The 17,201-nt window shown below is 40.9% G+C and overlaps 1 protein-coding gene across 1 annotated transcript in view; it reads left to right on the forward strand.

The window, feature by feature from the left end:
• Positions 1 to 17,201, forward strand: part of SH3RF3 (SH3 domain containing ring finger 3) — a 232,187-nt gene that overhangs the window by 202,173 nt on the left and 12,813 nt on the right. The gene's annotated exons all lie outside the window — the stretch shown is intronic.

Below are 17,201 nucleotides of genomic sequence, written 5' to 3' on the forward strand. Positions count from 1 at the left end.
AAGGAAAGTTAACGATATTTGTGCTCCACAGATAAAGAGGAGAAGCAAATAATATACTGCAGCAACACTGAGCATTGCTAAAGACCAGTACAGTAGCTGGGAAGTACTGGAGAAAAGTGATGTTAAATCTGCCGTCTCTGACTGTATAGAGTGGTACAGAACTGTGTTCAACTGTGCTGAGCAATATGTTCCTGAATCTCCTCCGTGTCGTTTCACTTTCATTTAAGGAAGGTCTGAACTAACAATGCTCCCTTTCCCTTTATAAATAGTACATGATGTTTGGCCTGTTAAATTGTGCTCCTACTCTCTGCATAATTCAAATCAAGCCCAAATATCTCTTTGAAGCTGTTGAGAGCTTGATAGGGTCAGACTAAAAGCCATGCTGCTATTCAAAAAGGAATCTGGAAATCAGAACCTTAGCCATATCGGGAACCACACTCAATATTTCCGAAGTGGAGGCTGGTTGGGCAAGTTTGGGGTAAACAGGGAGTAGCCATGACACTCAGAAGGAATATCGTAGAGAGAGGTAATATATGTTATTGCTACACCTCTTAGGAAGAAAAACAGACAAGGTTGAGAGGTGAAAAACAGAAGCAGGGACGTAACTAGCAAACTGCCAGATAAGGAAAGACTGGAAGCAATTTGTCTGAGTTTAGTTTCATTATAATAATCAGTCAAGTACTTCAAGATGAAAGGAAAAGAGGGGATGTTAGAAAGAGGAGTTATAATAAGGTCTTCAGCTCCACTGAGCACGGGGTGGAAGAAATGCACAGGTAATTATCTCCTGAGAAAATGAGATTAGCAAGCAGTGTCTGAGGTAAATTGCAACATGCCATAAAATCGGTATTGTTGTTGGATTCAGTGGTTTTGGGGATCCAGTCATTTTTTGAATTTTAATCCCGACTTCTGTCTCTGCAGTTTCTTTTATAGGATTTTATGGAGAGTGAGGGCTGAGCAATCAGAGGCAGAATGGCTCTTTTGAGAAACATCCTCCTGTTGTTAACTGAGTTTTTCATTTACACACAGATTTTCAGTGCGAGTTCACTGTAGTACAGAGGGAGTTCACGTATTACGAACGAAGAAGTGCATATTCTGGGATGGCCATGCTGAGAATCCACTGGATGTCATGGTTCTGTTGTAGAAGATGTTTTCTGTGAGGACTGTGAGACAGTTTTTTGCATTTGTCACTCTAGCACTGCCAAAGATATTGATCCTTGGGAAGTTTTCTTCAGATGACAAGCTTAGAAAGGTTAGCTGATTCCTTGAGGCCAGGCTGAGAGAGTGGGAAAATGTAGCTTAAGATATGGTCTTCTACTAATTTATGTTTTATGAGTTCCTGCCTAGATTCTGTGTGGTGTTACCAAATATGACATCAAGGGGCAGCTGTTTAAAGGAGTCTGTATATGCTACTTGGGTAGCTTGTTCCAGAACAGGATTGCTTTTATCTTGGGAACATCCTTGAGTGTACTGCTGAGATACTCACTGCTAATGCTTTCCTCTGTGCAAATATTTTATATACCAGTGATATTTCACCAGTTCCTGTTGGTGTGCAGCAGTCAGATGCAGCACATTTCAGGATTTCTCTAAAATCAGGGTTCTGTAACTCCAATTTTTGCTCTTCTTTCCTTGTTATCTAAAGACAAGTGACAGAAGCAATCCCAAGAATTATGGTTTTCAGTTCAGTAGAATGTTTTGCTTGTTCATCTTCTACTGAAAAAAAAAAAAAATTAAAAATCCTTACTTCTATTTTTTGATGATTCTTTTTTTTCCAGTTCCGCTTGTACTTTGAAAGTCTTCGTCTGAAGTTTCAAACTTGCAGATACAAGTTGGCACCTGCATTCAGATTTATAACAGTGTCTGACTGTCACTCTTGTGCTGACTTAAATGGGAGATAAATAAGAGGCAAAACATGGCCTTCACGCCAGTCTGCACTTGTCAGTGTGCACTTATCCCAGGAGGATGCTGGAAACAGCCTCCTGCCCTGTTAGAGAGCAGTTTCAAAGCTGCTGGTAAGACTGAGCAATAGATAGTGCTTAAGTCCACTGTGCAACCATGCTGTAAAATCAAAGCTGTTTCAGGGCTTTATGGACTCAGTACAAAGCAACAGGAAAGGCAGCTCATGCAGAGGTAGAGCAGACACCACAGGAAAAACAAGCAGGGACTGAATACAGGCATGGGAGCATGGCAAAAGTCAGGGAGGTAACATGGTCAGGGCAGCACAGGAGAGAGAAGGGCATTCGCAGAGGTGGGGAGATGCAGCCAGGCAGTGGAAAAGGTATGCCAGTACAATCCTCTATGAGAAGGGCATGAAAGAGGTAGAAAAGAATGAAAATGGGGAACGGGGCTGTTTGCTCTAGGGCTGTGGGTGGTGTCAGGAGCCCACCGATCTCCAGCTTTGTCATTTGCTCATAATGTCTGCTCATGTAACTGTCTGAAACTCAGAGAAATACCATTCAAATTCCTGAATTTTCTGAACATCCAAAAGCAAGGGATGGAGATCCCAGCTGTGGAATGGAAGCAAAGCCCCATATTTGGGAGGCTTTTTAAAATTGAGAGTCCTGCTTTTTCAGTCGTGACAAGCACTGTGCAAGTTCAGCCTATGGCTGGGAGCTTGTAATTACAGCATGACTACTGCTCTGACCTCAGCCAATTTTTGCTGTAATGGTTTCTGCGGTACATAATCTGAGCTGATACTTAATACCTCAGATAAAACCACTTGTTTGAATGAATTAATACATTTCTCATTAAATGTGCTCCTCATTACGTTAATCAAATCAAGCAAATGATGCTGGGTGGTTAGACCACTGTAATTAAACTTTCTTTAAAATCCACTCATTTGGCTTTTGATGAGGATTTTGATTAAGCTCTTCCAAAATGTCTGGCCTGGTATCTGTTTGAGAGAGAAATAAGATCTTGCTCTAGTGAGCAAGTTATTAATTCATCAGTGTGCCACACCAACTCCTTAACTGTTTTACCTAGCTGGAGTATAAAGAAATGTTTGAAAATTGGCAATGTAAAATTAAATGTTTCTTATAACTATGCTGAGATAAAAAATCTATTTGCAGTTTTAAAACTAGTAACTTTGTTCTTGGAATATAAAGAGGGGCTGGATAAGCAAGTCACAACAAACTGGAAGGCACATTGCACTGTTGTTGACTGATGTTATGACAGCAAGAAACCCATCTTCAGAAAAATGACTGAATGCACAACAAGAGTTCTGCATGCAAAGACCGAACCAGTCAACATCTGTCCTCTCACTGGTGTCACTCACATTCTCAAACACTGGTTCTGCTCAAAATAGCTGCAATCCAGTCAGCTTGGCCTGATCCTGATGTAAGGAATACATTATAAAGCAATACAAGCCAAGGCTTCCACTTTTCTAAGCTTTCTTCCCCATCAGAAATAGGCTGACTTCATCCAGACTGCTTATCAAGAACAGTCCTGGTACATGGCATGGCCCACACCCTGCCCCTACGCTGTCCTGGGAGAAAGCCAGACCCACAGAGATGAGTGGTTGTGGACCAGAGTTTGATCCTAAACCCTGGCCTTGTTTTACGTGCCAGTGTGGACATGAGTGGAGAGAATTCCCTCTCTGCTGCTCCTCCTTTCTGCCAGTGCTTTCCTCTGCCTTCCCTGGTTTGCAGCCTTGAGCCCACTCTTAGTAGCCCACCCTGACTTTACATAGTGCTGCAAACTAGTTCAGAGGCCCTTTGAAATTTTGGTTTTGTAAACTCTGAGATGCTCTTCAGCTTTGCTTCACATTAAAGCTGTGTGGCTAAGCTGTCCATTGGTAAAACTGAAAGTGCCTGAAGGAAGTGATTCTACATGGTAGTGCACCTTCAGTTTTCATTTACTGTTAGTGTCTGTATTGTGACTTCTTCTCATATTAACGTGTCCCTGAGTGAGGAGTTTGTTATCACTTCTCATCTATGAGAGAAATTGAATTCCTTATCCGGAAAATGGAAGATCAGTCTCAGAAGTAGAGTGCTGAACACTTGCAAGGACTGTGTGGATAGAAAATGACATGACAAAAATAGTGGTCACCCTGGGACGAATAAAGGCAGCTACGGACAGAGTTGATGGAAGTAGATTTTTCAAATACAAAGTCAATATGGCTGACCTTGAAGTTTTGAAAGAAAAATTCCATCTTCCTAATAGATATGAAATCATTTAATATTTTTCACTTTGTAGCCACTTCACCTAAGAGAACCCCTTAAGTTGTACGAATATGAAATGGAATAACAGCCAAGTGACTAAATGAAGGCAGAGTGGGACATGAAAATGAACAAATTGCACAGGAGCAGGAGAGTCTGGTTTGAATTTCTACAGTAAATATATCAAAATGTAGCAAGCATCAGGAGGAAGCAGCATTGAAATAACGATGCAAAAATTTTCATGGAAATGACAAAGAATAAGTTCTGTGAAGCCAATTAGCTTGGGTAGTTGGTAAGACATCTGAGTTGATCCTGGCCACCACCACCACCATTTCACTGATCATTTTCAGAATCACATTTGACTTTTCTGTTGCATGTGTGTTCCAGTTCATTCTTCAGGAGGAGTTCTTTAATCTGGGATATTTTAGCCCATTTCTCTGAAGACTTGTGTGCAGAATACATACTGTTAATCCATTTCCTTTCAACAAAGGAGAGGGGGCTGCATTCATCACCAATGCAGTGCTGCTTCCCATGCTCCAGAAGGCAGATTTTGGCTCTGTGACCAGCAAGTGATTCACCAGAAACTTGGCCAGAGAGTGGAAATCTCTTTTTCTGGTCATGTGAATTCAGGCCACAGAGTTCTTCTCTAGGGCAGGAGAGCTCGTGCTTAACATCTCTCCAGCACCTTCTCCTTCATCATTAGAGTTCAATTTGAAAGGACAAAAGCCTGGCAACTCACTGATAAATATTTTAAGGCTGGCAGATAACCCAGCCAAAAGCACGAGTCTCAGCTGTCAAAACATAGGAAACTTCTGCTTTACAATAAAACAGATTTCTGTTATTTCTGACTGGCTAGGATTCTTTTGCTTAGATCAAGGGCAATAAGCCATTGATCAAAATTTCTTTTTCTTCTTCGCATTTTTGATGTTAGGAAATGCTTTCAAACTCCCCACAGATATTTCAAGTGCTGGCTTTGCTGCCAAGCAGGCTCGGAGAGCTCTTCCTCTTCTCTCCCCTCTCTCCCCCCTGCTTATCTTCCTTGTAGCACTGTCGCAGGATTTCTGAAGTGGTTGCAGTGGATTTCTCTTACACTGTTTCGAGTGGCTCTGTGCTGTACTCCGCAGCCGTAAGGAGAAGCAGATCCAGGGGAGGCGAGGATGGAGAGTGCTTTTGTGTCAAGAGGAAATTCACTTTATCTCCTAAATGGAAGCGAAGCTGCTTTTGCATGCCAAGATGCAGCGTTGTGCTGGCACTTGGAGAAGCCTAAATTTACAACACATAAGACCTATAGGTTTTTACTAAATCCTTAGCTCTGTTGGAAGGAAGTAGGGCTGACAAAAGGAAGAGCATGTAAGGGAGCGCTGGAGACAGAAGGCTGCAGGCATGTGCATGTGTCTGCGTGCGAGCATCGTGGTGCTGGCATTTCTCTGGCATTCCCATGCCAGCAGAGGAAATGGCACAGTCCTGGCTCTCTGGATCTGGCCATGCTTGGGTTAGCCAGGTGAAATTTAAGCCCTTTAAGTAGTGGTTCTGATGAAAGACATTGATATATTCTGGCTGCTAAGTCATTGTCAGGGCCATCCAGTAAGAAGGTAGAGGTAGCCCTGCTCCCCCACCCTCCATTTCTCCCCTTTTAATTTCCTTCTCTCTGCCTCGGGCTACAGCACCCTGCATGTGGGCTCTTGAGGATTCCTCACCCCCTCCTAATGTCAATTCCCACACACAGGTTAAAAAACAGTGCAAATGCTGTGCCTGACACCACCCCATCGCTCCCAATGAGGATAAAACAGTTCCAGCAGAAAGCCACGCTAAAAAGTTGGATGCCTTGAACATGGTGCAAGTCTGCAAGCACTTCTGTAGACATCAGGTCCCATTTTCTTTCCACAGTTGTTTTTCAACTATGAATTTACAAGCCAGCAAGTCTTAAACTGCCAAGAGGTAACAGATTGTTCACTGAAATACAAATATCTCAAGCACTAATACAGTTGTTTTATGGGTACAAGGTTTGAACTTTGCTGTGAAAACTGACCATAATCAGCTTTTCAGTGTCTTTGTCTGTCTTTTTTGTCACAGAGGTACTTGTATTTTTCTTTGCTTTGTTCTATAGCTACCCAGTAGGTAGGTTAAAATACGTAGAATCAACGCAGAAATACTTCAACCAACTCTGTTAGAATAATTACATAAATAAATGAAATTGCTGTTTCTGACCAACATCAGCACTATAGAAACAGCACTTTGTAGCAGACAGCAGATACCTGCAGCACGTTTCTTTTTTTATAACTTGAGGGCATAACCAAGTTGTAGCAGAGGGGTATTTTTCTTATTTTCTGTATTTTTGTTTGTTTTCTATTGAGCAGTAGCAGCAGAAAGATTCGCCAGTCCTTAACTTTTAGTTTGCCAAGTGGTAAAGCCATTTTAAAGTCAATCTGTTGCTTTTTTTTTGTTGATGCTTGTTGTGGTTTTTTTTTTCTGGCCTGAATGTCTCATGCATCAAGTAATTCCCTTCAGACCAAGTCAGGATGTAGAGCTAGTGCTTGTCCCTGATGGTCTACAGAAAAATACTGTTATTATGCCCTCCAGAGAAAAATTGTCCTCAGGAATTCAGAAATCCACCATGCAGAAGTTGTTTTTCAGACACTTGATCTGCAGGCTGCCTGTAATCAGTGAATATTGGGTGTAAAGTGGTCAGTTGTTTAAAAAAATAATTATAAAGGCAGAACTCATAGTTTTATGTTTTGTATGTATTTTATTTGATTGATGCTCTCCAGTATATGTCTTTAAGTTAAGACTACAGAAGCTGAAATATTAATTCACCTCAGACTGTACTCAGAACGCTAGCAGCAGACCAGCATTGGGCTTCATCACCAGATGCCCCAGGGAGAGAAGTAATTTAATATGGGTCCACAGCCAACTTATTTTACAGTAAAGTAAATTTTCTGTACTGTGTTTTTTAATCCCTGTTCACAATCAGTTCAGAACTGGCATATTTAAAAATGGAACTCGCTGGCTTTTTTGATGACTTCAGAGATCTCTATTCCCTCCCGTACCACATTATGTTATTCTTCATATTATAAATTTTGAGACAGGAGAGGGTGAGGTCAGGCAGGCAGAGCCTATCAACAGGACTGTGCCTGCTGTGGGAAGGGAAACTCATAACCCAGGCTTTGATCAGGACATAAAAGACAAAACTGATTTTCCAACTTCTTAATTTTTTTCTGGACAGGTTTTATGTCTAATCCAGATACTTCTGCTTGGCAGGTTTAGATGCAGTTTCTCTTCTTCTAGCCTAACTGAGCTCAGTTCCTACCCTTGGTTCACACGTATTGTTCTCTAGGTCTCTGAGAGGTCTACTTTCTGCTCTCTCCTGGACAGTCTGCAGCTTGCTGGGATCTGAAAGAGTAGTGCTACAGAGTGGAGTTCAGCTGAGACGTTGTTAGCAGTGACTAGAATCCAGTAAGAACTTTCCATAGCTTACACATAAAGTGCTTATTAATGTGTATCCAGGAGCCATTTGCCTTTTTCAGAGCAATTTCTTGACTCACGTCTTTTTTGTGATCCACTGAAACTCCCACATACCTTTCAGCAGAGCTGCTGATTTACTGGTCAGTGCTTGTTTTGCATCTGTGCATTTGATTTACCCCTCTAGGCAGTCCAGACATCGTGTTTGTCTTTTCAGATTTCACCATGATGTTTTAAAACCATTTAAAACCATTTTAGGAAAATTGTTCTGAATTCTTCTCGTTTGTTCCCTCAACTGCTTGCAGACTTAACTCAGTGCCTACTGCAGGTTTTAGAAGTGCATCTCTGGCTCATTTACCACGTAATTAACAAAAAGATTGAACAGCACTGGGCCTAAGACAAGCCTTGTTGGCACCCGTTTGAAATGTTCTCCCATTTGACAGCAATTCATTACCTGGAACACACCGCAAAGCAACTGACAGCAGCTGGTTGTCTGTCTGCAGTTTGACTTCTTGTACATATGCTGCTGAGTAGAAAAAGAGAGAGCACGAGCCTGGAAGGGATCCCTCAAACACACACATTGCTGTCCTAGCAGGAGGAAGCAGAAAGGACAAACCCATAGAGGATACTCATCATATTGTCTGTCCAACTGTAGGAAGACTGTCAGATACATCAATATTAATCATAAGTAAGGGGCTTGACTAGAACTCACGATTGCTTTAACTAATGGGCTACTAATTCTGTTATCCTTACAGGCAGAGATGTTGCAATCAGTTGTGGTCAAACTGAGGACAGGATGATTCTAAATCAATGTTTACCCACATTGTTTTGCTAAAATGAAAATAAGAAAGGCTGTCACTCTTTAGGCAACATCATTTGATCAATCACTATGGTCAAGGGAAATCTTCTAGCACTTACATTTGATTTGTGTAAAGGGTTTTCCAGCTTCATCTGTGAGACAGACTATTATGACAAAGCTGTCATTTCTGCTCCAGCTCAGCCGTGATTTTATTTTTAGATAGTTTCTATCATTTTCAGGTATGAGGTACATGTCACCAGTGCCTTCACAGAGGCTTTTTAAACTTCTGTTTTAAAATTGCCCAATTTTTGCTGGTAGTTGGCAGGATCCACCTTCGATTTCAGGTCACACTGTCCTCTATCAGGCAACTGGTTGTTAGAGCAAAGAGGAATGTGCTGTGTGCCTGTTACTGTTGCTGCTTATTTGTGCACTGGTCACATGTAAGAACACCGAGCAGACATCATTGCCTCATTGCCTAGCAGTTTAACTCAATTGTATTTAATTACGTGGTCATACTTGTAGGTCATGTGTCGTGGAAGAAGACCTGGGTAAAACAGACAAAGGAAAGGATAGGATGGATGGTAGAATGAAACAGAATGAACTTAGCACAAAAAGAGAAAAAGGCCATCGAGCTATGAACTCCCCTTTCCTACTTGCATCCTGGTTGTTCTGTTTGGTTTATAGCAGTCTGAGTTTTTTTCATTGATGGTCCTTCTTGCTCTGATCTTTAATGTAAGAAAAGAGAGTTTTATTCTTTTTAAGTCCGGACTTTGGCATAAGGCTATTACTTTTTTTTTTTTTTTTTTATCAAATTGTCTTTGATAGTTCCATTTTTATTTTTTAAGTAGCAAGAAGACTAAAAACTGGGAAGAAAGGTGAAGCCTGATTGTTGCCGAAGAGAGGATGCTGCTGTAACAAGTTCTGCCTGGTGTTAAGCAGCTTCTAGCAAGCTTTTTGCTATCACAGAGCTTTAGTAGTGATTACAACCCAAGTGTTGTGACATTTGGAAAGCTACAATGCCTTGGTTGCTTCATCAAAGAAATTGTCATTTACATGCCTGGGCATCCTTCTGACATTGACAGCCACTTTTTAATCCTTCAAAAGGATTCTAGGTTTCTGTCTTCATTTTTTAAAGGGCATTCACTTAAAGGATGTTCATGAGGGCAGGAGGAAGCAGAGGCAAATGCACTAAGAATAGTGCTTTTGGATACTCCAGTTTGATGCTGTGGGAGCTGCCAAAACTGGAGGGCAAATTTTAAAGAGAGAAATGTTCGTGTTCACGGCTTATGATTGTGTCCAAAACCCCTTCTGCAATGTCAGATCACCTGGGAGCCATCAGGGCCCTCCTTCCTACCTCTCACCCAAGCACTGCAAAGCCTAGCACTAATTCTCAGAAATACATTGCCCAGTCAATAGGAGCTTCTGCATTTGTAGCCTCTGGGCCAGAGTCCATGTGGCTGTGATAAGTTCTGTCAGTCTCAGCTGTGTCCTCAATCTCTAGATAAATGCATCTTTTATGAACTGGTGAATTGTTTGTAGGAATTATTTCACTGTAATGTACTTCAGTGTCTGGTACACACAGATCCTGCCAATTTTTTATTGTTCACAGGCAACCCTTTTTCCCTTCTGTGGGGAATTGATTTTGAGAGAAAAATATACCTGCTGTGATGCCTAAATTTTCCACAAGCAATCTTCCCTCTGAGTGCCAACCACCCCAAACTATTTAGCTCGTTGGAAGTGCTGAAATTACAGCCTGAGGTGGCACGGCTGCTGCAACATATCAACCAAGTGGGAATAGACTCGTCAGTGACAAGGGACAAGATGACCTCCACTAATCCAAACCGTTTACCCACATGTTTCTGCTTTCCATAAAAATACAAATCTCACTTGTCTCTTATTTAATAAGATTACAGAGCAAGACCGTGTGATCTTAACTGCTTGTTTCTGAAATGAAATCCATTCTTTGTGAATGGGGAGAGCCAGAGCTAAGTATGTGTGAGATTGGAGTATGTCAAAGCACATCCTGAATTCTGTCATTGGTTCTCTTTCATTCAAGTGTTTGGTGAGTGAGCTTCCTCTGGCTTTCTGCAAAATGTGTGTTGCTCCTGGTCCTCCCCAAAACCAATGAATCTTTTTCATTTCCTTACAAGAGACAAGGAGCAGCAAACTAACCTGTCAGTCTAACTCATCACATTTAAAAACACTAATTCTATGCAGTCTACCATTTACTGTGTTTATACATCTTTTTCTCATTTCAGAATCCTGTGTTGTCAGTGAAGCTGTGATAGATTTTCCTCTAGCATGAATAAATGAGCCTGATTTTTCAGAAAGGTGCTCGTACTCTGTCCATCTGTCCAATACTCTAGAAACTACAGTTAGTCTTCCAGAGCATCCTAAATCATTCCTGCATTGTGAGAAACAACCGATCTGTTCCCAAGTCATCTCCAATGGGCTAGGTTTTCCTTCTAGAAATACAAGATGAGGAATCCTTGTGAGACTGAGCATGAACTAATAGTTGTGTTGGATTGTTGAGTGGGAAAAAGAAATGAATACCAGAAATGGGCAAAAATATCACGTCTACTCCCTTGCTTTGAGCTCCCAGAGAAGTTGCTCACACTTGAAGTGAAGAGATGGACGAAACTCAGGATTAAAACACATCCATCTGAGTTTGCGGTTACTTCCAGACATACTGGCTGCTTGTAAATAAGTGTAAATGTTGCCATGGACTTGGCTACTACCATAGTTTCATCACTTTCCTCGGTGTTATCATATTTCACTTTATCACCACACAATTTTGAGTAACTTTATCAAGTTATTGAGGAGTTTTCAGTCCCCTGGTGCTCTCTCTCAGCATTTTCCACAAAAATAAAATCACAAACTGTAATCAGGGCATGGAATAAGTTGCATATCTTAAAACTTTCCACCCTTCTCATAACCATCAACTATTCCCTACGTAACAGATGAGGAAAAGCAATGAAATTAAGAAATGATAATAATCCATCAGCTTCTCTCTCCATCAATCACAGAAGAAAAAGGTGATATCAGTTCAGCAAATGAGCTGTCTCTCATTCACCATAAACAGTTTTAAAGTACTGGTAGTTTTTCCTTCTGCCTTCTGCCTGTTAAGAATGCAGTAGACCCCAGGAAGCCCACTGATAGCTGAGTCTCTCTGCTTCCATTCCAGCTTTTTTTCTCCCTGATTAGTCTTTAACTTTGCTCCAGTGTTTAAAAGATCTAACATTCCATACAGCTTGAATATTCAAATATATTTTTAGATTCCCCCTGTATCTCTTTTAGTACTCTGTAGAGCCTTGCATCCAGCTCAATTCAGCAAAAGCACATGATTAAGTGCCTGTGTGCTTTTCTGTACTGAACTTATTTACTTCTGCAGTTTGGTTTTTGAAACATTTGAAATGCCCTGTGAGGTCTTACTTATCAACACTTAAGAATATCTACAGGGCGGGAGTCAAGCAGATGGGACCAGGCTCTTTTCAGTGGTGCCCAGTGCCAGAACAAGAGGCAGTGGGCACAAGTTGGAATACAGGAAGTTTAATACTAACATGAGGAAAAACTTATTTACTGTGAGGGTGAAGAGCACTGGAACAGGCTGCCCAGAGAGGTTGTGAAGTCTGCTTCTTTGGAGATATTCAAAACCCGCCTGGATGCTTTCATCTGCAACCTGCTGTAGGTAATGTGCTTTAGCACAGAGGGTTGGACTTGATGATCTCCAGAGATCCCCTCCAACCCCAACAATTCTGTGATTAGTTATTTTAGTTATTAGTTATTAGTTATATTAGTTATTAGTTCTGTGGTTAGTTATTTTACAAGTCAGTGACCATAAGTCTAATATAACTGTGCATATGCAAATGTACATATGTTACTGGAATTGCTGGAATTTAAAAACTAATGATATAATGAATTCTTTTTGTTCCTTAGTATGTTTACATACTGAGAGTATAATAGACTTCTGGCCAGAGTTAGTTGTCTCCATTAAAAACTATGTATTCTACGGACACATAGATTGCCATGACAGTAATGCCTCCTATTTATTTCCATGGAAACTACAACAGATACAAAGAGCACAATAACACTATTTAGTAGAGCACATTCTCAGCTACAAAACACTATTTTTCAACACAGTCACTAGCAGTAGCTATGCCTTTTTGCCAGTTTTGAGCAAGAGCTTGCATGCCACACTTTTAAAAATCTGCACCAGTGGAGGTGACCCACTGCTTCACAGCTGCTATGATAACTTCACTGTTAGGAAAATGTTGTCAGTGCAGTCCAATATTCAGTGTGCTGACATCCACCGTTTGTTTCCATAAATGCTGAGCAAGAGCTGACAAATGTCAATGGGTGCCATTTTCTCTGCATGGAGGAATTCAGTAACACACCTTTGCTTCATCTGCACTTCCACGTCAGATGCCATTGTGTCAGAGTGCCCCTCTGCTTCCATCTGCCACACAGCAACAAAGTGTTACAGAATTTAATGGGAAGGTTCAGCCTCTACTGCCATACCACCAACATCTGATGTCATGGGCCAACATAATAGAACAGGAGGTGTTACTTTCACAAGAGTCCTCATATTTCCACATAATATACTATACAAAACTAGCCCTTAAAAGCAGCAATGCTTGTCTAGTAATTGCTGAACAGTAATTATTTAAAAGTAATTACTTAGAAGTAATTACTGTTGTCTTGTTCAGCATATCACTTGTGCCTCATCAGAAATGATGACAAATGGTGAATCTGCATCCAAAGACTTCACAAACATGAGGTTTTCATTTGAGATGGTGCCAGTTTGGTTTTTAAATAATTATCAAAATCTCAAATCATTTTATGGATTTTACAAAGCCAAATAGCTTTCTCCTTAAACTACATAGTTCAAAGGACTCCCTACCCTTTTAATCCAAGCATCAATCACCAGTAACCAAGTTAGACTTGGAGTAAAAACATACTGCTCTCCCAACACTAACTTAAATTTACTGGAACCAGTACTGGCCGAGTTAAATAAGCAATGAAAGTGGTGGTTGAGGGGTACTGACTGATTGGTGAGTTCCTCATTTGTTCTTCGGTGCTCAGGGCAGCATTTAAGCACTTTTGTTTCTTTTTTCTTTATTTTTAAATGAAACCTTTTTTCTCCCTCTGGCTCTGTTATCTTTTGATGTAGCTGGCGTTGCATGAGAAATTGCCTCTTTTCAATGGCTGGAACCAGATTTTCTATCAGCTGCAGTAAGGTCTCCTAATTTATTTAATAAACCTAGATAGGTATGAAATGGAGTATTAGGAGCTGCTGATGAAAAGAAAAAAAAAAAAAAAAAAAAAAAAAACACCTAAAACAGAATTTTCTATTTATTTGGGTGGTTTGGGGAGAAAAAAAAAAGAAAATATCTATATTAATAAAACCAGTATGTATAATTGGTGTTTGGATTACAGCATGATTATTACTTTGCAGATATGGGACTCTGTATCACTCAGTCATCAACGAAGTAGCTGCATTCTGTGCTCATCTCATCTCTGAAGCTGAAAGAAGAGCTGGTTATTATCTTCAAGTGGGGTTATTAATGAGGGGAAAAATCATCCCCAATTACTGTGAAGCAAAATATTTCAACATTTACATATCTGAGACTTTAATTTTGATCTAGTCTTTCATGGTTTCTTAAGCTCAGACTGTATTCACTTTTCAAAATGTTCCCACAGCAAAATATCAAGGGGAGCTTGCACCTGTCTAAGTGATGGCTTCCTAAATGTATGCTTCAGGGTCACGGAAGTGTTGCCTATCCCTTCGTGTGTTGCCAGAGACTGATTGCCTCTGAGATTCCTTCATGCTACACCATAGGAACAGTCTTGAGCTTAGACTTTGTCAGGGAAGTAAGAAATTCTGACCTATATATACTGTGTTCACAGTCCTTTTTTTTTTTTTTCTTAACTAGAAACAGCCTGGGATTCATTTCGTTCTTTCTCTTTTTTTAAAAGAAGGTATTGATCCTTACAAAATTAATGGCTTGGAAGTTTTGACTGTGAACCTCGTAGAATAAAACCTGCACAACACAAAGGTGATGATTTAAATTCAGTTGGACATGTGGGCAGTAGCCAGGAGATGGGAGAAGTGCCGTTAGGACTGTGAACCCATCTATCAACAGAGATGCAAAGGTCTGACCTTGGTGGGTTCAGGAGGCAGGGACGTCAAACACAGTTTGCAGTCAATTGGAAACGTAGCTACCAGACAAAGAAAACTCAATAATTACACAGCTGCTTCAGTAGATTACAGATTTCCTAGAAAGCAACAGAACAGCAGCCCATGAATGGAGAAGGGAAGGCATCTTTTTTGTTGTTCACAAACGTAATTCCTTACAGTCATCAGAAACGTCCTCTGTAAACTTCTCCCTTTTCAAAACCCGCGGCGTCTGAAACCAATCGGTGAGCATTTCTGTACAGCCCATTAGTGCTTAGCTGATTTACGGTGAACTGCTGCAGAAAGGACTGTCTTGGACAGCCATATAAATATTAAATTAATTTCTTATGAAGGATGGTTGCTATTATACTAAATATTAAATGAATTCATAATACTTGGACACTTGGAATAAATCATTACTGGGATTGCATTTTAAGATTCGGCTCCAAATTCCCCTTTTTTTTTTTTGGCTGTTAAAGCCATGGAAAACGACTGGTTGCTCTCAAAGAAATGTGTGACTACGCAGCATTGGAGCACTAATGAATTCCCACAGCACAAGGAGTCTTAACTTAGGACCGTTTACAGATGAGAGGAGGCCTGATGGGTTTTAGGTTGAACTACTGATTGTAGAAAGTTCAAAACCAATGTGTTTCTCATGAGAGACATCACAGCAAATCATCAGCTCCAAGCAGTCCTTGGTTTACTCTGAGCAGCATCAGCAGAGAGTCTGGCACTGCAGTACCAGAAGATGCTGGGAACATCTGGCAGACTCAAAGGGAGGGAGAGCTGGATGCAATATCTACACTCCAGGCACCCAAGGCGTTCTGTATTTGTTCACCTCCAAACATCTCCCCCAAGGCCACAAGGGGACTTCTGGGTCTTTTGACTCGGCTTAGCAAATGAAGTGCAACATCTCAGCTCTTTAAAGGTCACAGATCTACGTCTCAAAAGTTGAGTAAGATGCACAGTTCACTACGAGGAGCCTAAAAATCAATTCTTTGTTTTTCCCTTTTGTTAAAGTAGAACAAGGGGTACCTCAGTCAGTTCATTATAGCTCTCTGCTGTCTGAGGGACAGCAGCTTCAGTGCAGAAATTTATGTCAGGAGTAACCTTGTAGGGTGGGAGCTGTTCCTGTAAACAAAATTAGCTGACTGTCAGACTCGTCTGCTTCTTAATGCACAGATGGTTGTGAATGTGTGTATTTCCTTCTTTCCAAAGATTTTGGCTTCCGTGCCTTGGATGCCTAAGTCATCCAAGGTTTTTCAAATGAAAATTGCCCAAGGTATTTAAATTAGAAGCAAAAATTAGAAAAGCTGCTACCACATAGGAATATTAATTGTTCATTATACAGGGCTTTAGTTCGTGTAGTTACTTTGCATGTGCAAAGCTGCCAATTAAAGAGTCTTGAAGTGCTCACTGCTGCACAATAGCCATTTCTCCAGGGCCCCACAATGGCTATTGTGTTCTGTCACTGACCTTTAGACACCTTCAAATGCGTATTGACACAGTATGCTGGGATCATTCGAGCTATTGTTTCAGCGAGCCACGGGGAAAGAAGAGGTTCTCAATTTTCTGAAGAGCTTTACAATTTGATTTAATGATGACAGCAGCAATATTTCTTAATCAGAAAGTGAAAAGAAATGCTGAAATGTTTTCTGGTTCTTCAAGTGAGTTCCATCAATCACAGAGGAGTTCTTCCTCCTGGTCAGGGAGAAGAGATGTTTCTCAGGGGCACTCGGTCTTCTCCTCTGCTACACCCAGGGGAATGAAGTTGGTGGCTTTGACCCATTGGTGCCATACAGCCCTCCCTTCGCTCCCGCAGATTGTGCCTGGGTGAACATCTTGGCAGGACGAGTCCCTTAATCTATAAAGTAACCCGTAAGTGACAAAAGACCTTAATAGTTACAGTGGGTCCAGGAGACTGGCACCTGGAAGCATAGTTTAGACTCTACTCTTCAGAAATCACTGGATATGGTAAGAACAACCGTGCTTTATTTTGGCGTGTACAGATCTTAACATCTGAGGGACTTCTGCTTTCTGACGAGTCCATGACAATAAAGAGTGCAAGCAAGAACTTTCAGCAGCAGAGACATCGGATATTCTGAGTACATTTGCAAGTAGATTTACTACTCTGAGAGTCTTCTAAAAGCTTATATTTATTTCGCTGTAGTCCTCCGATTCTTTAAAGCTGCTTTGAGAAATAACTTCAGCACTCAGCACATAAATGAACATTGTTTTAAACCTCGCATGGGACATTTTGTCTACAAACAAATGAATTGCTGGCTTGTATTTCCAAAGAGCTTTCCTGCTCAGAGATGGAGAGATCATTCTGTTCCATCAGTACTGTGTTTGCTGGGCTTGTTTTTCCCTCCCTATATTTGTGCGTGCTTAAGATGGACACAGAGCAGAATTTCTCACGCTGTTACAAAACATGCAAAGTCCATTGCATTTCTTCAGTAAAAGACTCTGAGCTTTATTTCCACATTAACTGAAAGAGTGCTTTTAATTTGTTTGCTTTACTCTGCATCAGAAACCACAGCAGAACTTTGAAACTACACGTGCACTGACATTGTGGTTGCCAAGTGTGAACGTTGCAGTCTGTATTCAACCATAA

Source organism: Tympanuchus pallidicinctus, unplaced genomic scaffold, assembly GCF_026119805.1.
Source record: "Tympanuchus pallidicinctus isolate F22 unplaced genomic scaffold, pur_lepc_1.0 scaffold6, whole genome shotgun sequence".
Classification (NCBI taxonomy): domain Eukaryota; kingdom Metazoa; phylum Chordata; class Aves; order Galliformes; family Phasianidae; genus Tympanuchus; species Tympanuchus pallidicinctus.